Below are 5,004 nucleotides of genomic sequence, written 5' to 3'. Positions count from 1 at the left end.
GGAAGTCAGCAAATCCCCTCTGACAAATAAAGCAACATTAAAATAAAAACAATTTGGAAGAACAGAAATATTTATATTTTGATGTTGGCTTTTAAAGTCAATTTATAAAGATTAACAGTTAAGAACCCATTTTGTGCACTGAACAACAGAAATAAAAGAAAAATGCTTAGTTTGGGGTCAAAAAAAACAATACAAATCATAAGAATTCTTCATTCTTTCCACTACTCTCCCAATTTCTTATTTTACCTATGAAATTCATGTTTGTAAAACTTCACTAGTGCACAGAAGGTAAAGGAAGCTCCCGGCCCTGCGCGCGCTCTTCGAGAAGGCCGCGCCCCCCCCCGCGGCCCTGGAGCCCCCCCCCAAGGAGTGCGGGCAGGACCCGAGGCACCTCGTGTTGGTGCGGGGGGTGGCGCTGCCCGGTACGGGGGGGGGGATGGGATGGGGGGGATGGGGGGGGAGAGGGGGGGTGGGATGGGGTGGGGGGGGTATGGGATGGGGGGAATGGGGGGATGAGGTGGGGGGGATGGGATGGGGGAGATAGGGGTGGGATGGGGGTGTGTGTGTGTGTGTGTGTGGGGGGAATGGGGGATGAGGTGGGTGTGTGTGGTGTGTGTGTGTGTGGGGGGGTGGGGGGGTTATGGGATGGGGGGATGAAGTGGGGGGGATGGGATGGGGGGAGATGGGGGGTGGGATGGGGGTTGGGGGGGTGGGGGGGTTATGGGATGGGGGAATGGGGGGATGGGACGGGGGGAGACGGGGGTGGGGGGGGGATGGGGTTGGTGTGTGTGTGTGTGGGGGGGGGGGGGATGGGGGAGATGGGGGAACGGGGGGTGTGTGTGTGGGGGGGGGGGGGGATGGGGTGGGGGGGAATGGGGGACCGGGGGGGGGGGGGGGGGGGGGGGGATGGTGGGGTGGGGGTGTGTGGGGACGGGGGGGGGAATGGGGGGATGGGGTGGGGGGGATGGGATGGGGGGGAGATGGGGGGGTGGGATGCGGTGGGGAGGGAATGGAGGTTGGGGGGATGGGGGGGTTATGGGATGGGGGGTATGGGGATGGAATGGGGGGATGAGGTGAGGGGGATGGGATGGGGTGGGGGGGAATGGGGGTTGGGGGGGTGGGGGGGTTGTGGGATGGGATGGGTTGGGGGGGGAATGGGGGGATGAGGTGGGGGGTTGGGGTGGGGGGTTGGGGGGAGATGGGGATGGGATTGAGGGGAATGGGGGGATGAGGTGGGGGGGAGATGGGGGGGTGGGATGGGGTGGGGGGAATGGGGGTTGGGGGGGTGGGGGGTTATGGGATGGGGGGTGGGGGGATGGGGTTGGGATGGGGGGAATGGGGGGATGAGGTAGGGGGATGGGATGGGGGGGTGGGGATGGGGGGAAATGGGGGAGGGGGTGGGGGGTGATGGGATGGGGTTGGGGCATGGGGATGTGGGGGGGGTGGGGGGGTGGGGATGGGACGGGATGGGGAGGGGATGGGGGGGATGGGATGATGTGGGGGGAGATGGGATGGGGACGGGGTGGGGTGGGGGGCGGTGGGGGGGTGGGGATGGGAATGGGGATGTTGGGGGATGGGGTGTTGATGGGATGGGATGGGGAGGGGATGGGGGTTGGGGGGATGGGATGATGTCGGGGGGGATGGGCTGGGGTGGGGGGCGGTGGGGGGGGTGGGGATGGGAGTGGGGATGGAATGGGGGTGTGTATGGGAATGGCAATGGGATGGGGGTGAGATATTGCTATGGGATGTTGATGTGGGGCATGGATGTGGGGATCTGGGGTCCTGCAGGCAGCTCCACCGGCTCCAGCTCCCTCCAACCCAAGCCCAGCGCCGCCCCCCCTGCGCTGCCCCCCCCGGCCCCACAGCTCCCCCCGGCCCCACAAGCAGCACCCCCCAGCGGACCCCAGCCCTACCAGGTACCGATGCCCCCCCCTCCCCCCCCCCTTGACCCATTGGGGGTCCCTTTGCCCCCCCCAACCCCCCCTTTTTGCCCCCCCCAGGTGCCCCCCCCCAGCTCTCTCAATGCAGCCCAAGCTGCTGCTCAATCGGCCGTGGAGGCAGCCAAGAACCAGAAGACTTTGGCCACTCGATGTGAGCTTTTTTTAGGGGGGGGGGCACCTCCCATTAGGTCAATGGGGGGGTTGGGGGGGGTCCAGCCCCATAGGGGACATAGGGGTGGTTGTTTTCGGGGGGGGGGGGTCATCAGTCCCATGAGGGTATACTGGGGGGTCCCATCCCCATATGCTATATGGGGGGGGTCCCATCCCTATGTGCTACAGGGGGAGTCCCTCTCCCTATGTGCTACAGGGGGAGTCCCTCTCCGTATGTGCTATATGGGGGGGTCCCATCCCTATGTGCTATATGGGGCATGTCCCATCCCTATGTGCTATAAGGGGGGGTCCCCATCCCTATGTGCTATATGGGGGGGGTCATTTAGGAGGTCCCATCCCTATGGAACATATGGGGGGGCTTCTGGGGGGTGCATTCCCCATGGGCTTCCCAGCCCTATAGGACCATGGCGGGAGGGGGGAGGGCATTTCTGGGGGGGTCCCAGCCCTATAGGAACATGGAGGAGGGGGGCATTTTGGGGGCGGCCCAGCCCTATGTGTTCTATAAGGGGACCACCCCCCCATGTACTAAAAGGGGGGGGGGGGTGGTCCCACCTCTATATGGGTATAGGGAGGGTTATAATGGGGGGGTCATTGGGGGGGGTCTCAATGGGTCTCTGACCCCCCCCCTATTTCCCCCCCCCAGTCCCGTCGCTGCCCCCTCCCTTGCAGCCGCCGTTCCCACAGCCCCAGGCCCAGCCCCTCGGCCCCCCCAAGCTGCCCCCCCCGGGACAGGGGGGGCCCCCCCCGCCCCCCCCCGCGGGGCTCCTGCCCCCCCCTGCCGCCGGCCAGGCCCCACCGCAGGCCCCGGCCCCCACTATGGTACGAGGGGGGGGCCCATAGGGATGCATGTGGGGGGTCCCAGACCCATAGGAATGTACTGGGGGGGGGGTGTGTCCCAGGCCCATAGGGATGTATGGAGGGGGGGGGTGTGGTGTGTCCCAGGCCCATAGGGATGTATGGGGGGGGGGGGTGTGTGTCCCAGGCCCATAGGGATGTATGGGGGGGGATCCCAGCCCCATAGGGATGTATGGGGGGGGGGGTGTGTCCCAGGCCCATAGGGATGTATGGGGGGGGATCCCAGCCCCATAGGGATGTATGGGGGGGGGGGGGGGGTGTGTCCCAGGCCCATAGGGATGTATGGGGGGGGATCCCAGCCCCATAGGGATGTGTGGGGGGGGGGGTCCCAGCCCCATAGGGATGTATGGGAGGGTTCAGAACAGTGGGTTTGGGGGGGTCCCAGCCCCATAGGGGTGCATGGAGAGGGGTTTGGGGGGGGTCAAGCTCCATAGGAGACCATGGGGGGGGGAATACTGGGGGGACCCAGCCCCATAGGGGTATATGGGGGGGGAGGTTGGGGGTCCGAGCCCCATAGGGGTGCATGGAGGGGGGATATTGGGGGGGCCCAGCTCCATAGAGGTGCATGGGGGTGATATTGGGAGATGCAGCGCCATAGGTGTGCATGGGGGGGGGCGTTTGGGGGGGGGCCTCAGCCCCATAGAGGTGCATGTGGCGGGGGAATACTGGGGGTGCATGGAGATGGCTTTTGCGGGGGTCTGAGCCCCATAGGAGTGCATGGAGGGGGGGCTGGGAGGGTCCAGCCCCATAGGAGAACATGGGGAGGCTTTTAGGGGGATTCCAGCCCCATAGAGGTGCATGGGGGGGGATATTAGGGGGGTCCCAGCCACATAGGGGTGCATGGAGGGGGATATTGGGGGGGTCCAGCCCCATAGGGTTGCATGGGGGGGGCATTTAAATGGGTCCCAATGTGTTCTATGGGGGGCGTGCAGCCCCTGACACCCCCCCCATTCTCCCCCCCATAGCCCAGTGGGGGTCCCCCCAACGCTGCCCCCCCCCAGGCCTCTGCCCCCTCCCTGGGAGCTGCCCCCCCCCTCCCTGGCCCCCCCCAGCCCGTGGGGAACAAGGTCCTGGCCTGGAGTGGGGTCCTGGAGTGGCAGGAGGTGAGCAGGGGGCACCCATGGGTGCTGTGGGGGGGTCAGTGGGTGCTGTGGGGGGGTCAATGTGTGCTATGGGGCGGTCCATGGTTGTTATGGGGGGTCTATGGGTACTGTGGGGGGGTCAATGGGTGCTATGGGGGGGAGGTCCATGGTTGTTATGGGGGTCTATGGATGCTGAGGGGCTATTGCGGTGTTGGGGGGAGTCCTGTGGGTGCTGCTGGGTGTCTGTGAGTGATATGGGGAGCTTATGGGTGCTATGGGGGGGTCAGTGGGTGCTATGAGGGTGTCTGTTTGTGCTCTGGGGTGCCTAATGGTCCTATGTGATACCTGTGGGTGCCCTTGGGACTGTTCCAATCCCCTTGGGGTGCAAGAGGGGGACGTTGGGGGTCAGAAAAGGGGGGAACCCCCCATACCCCCCTTTGTGCACCCATCACACTCTTTGTGCCCCCCCATCACCCCCATTGTGCCCCCCCTCATCACCCCCATTGTGCCCCCTATCACCCCTATTGTTCCCCCATAACTTCCTTTATGCCCCATCACCTCCTTTGTGCCCCCCCCATAACCCCCATCACCCCCATTGTGCCCCCCATAACCCCCCTATCACCCCTATTGTGCCCCCCATAAACCCCCCATCACCTCCTTTGTGCCCCCCCATAACTCCCCCTCACCCCCTTTGTGCCCCCCCATAACCCCCCATCACCCCCATTGTACCCCCATCACCTCCATTGTGCCCCCATAAACCCCATCACTCCCATTGTGCCCCCCATAACTCCCCCATAACCCCCTATGTGCCCCCATCACCACCTTTCTGCCCCCCCATAACCCCCCTATATCCCCCATTGTGCCCCCCTCATTACCCCCATTGTGCCTCCCTATATCCCCCCATAACCCCCCATAACCCCCCTATATCCCCCACTGTGCACCCCCATCACCCCCTT

At 64.5% G+C, this 5,004-nt stretch overlaps 1 long non-coding RNA gene across 1 annotated transcript; it reads left to right on the top strand.

Moving 5' to 3' along the window:
• Positions 1–293: 293 nt before the first annotated feature.
• On the top strand, positions 294–2,887 carry LOC130602530 (uncharacterized). The gene is made up of 4 exons (XR_008972928.1): positions 294–422; positions 1,789–1,916; positions 2,001–2,091; positions 2,755–2,887. It is a non-coding gene; the product is annotated as an uncharacterized LOC130602530 (long non-coding RNA).
• The last annotated feature ends 2,117 nt before the right edge of the window (positions 2,888–5,004 follow it).

Source organism: Pezoporus wallicus, unplaced genomic scaffold (assembly GCF_028554395.1).
Source record: "Pezoporus wallicus isolate ANWC-B61680 ecotype Strahan unplaced genomic scaffold, APGP_CSIRO_Pwel_v1 contig_11426, whole genome shotgun sequence".
Taxonomy (NCBI): domain Eukaryota; kingdom Metazoa; phylum Chordata; class Aves; order Psittaciformes; family Psittacidae; genus Pezoporus; species Pezoporus wallicus.
Note: the sequence above shows the minus strand (reverse complement) of the source record. Positions and strands in the feature narration are given on the sequence as shown.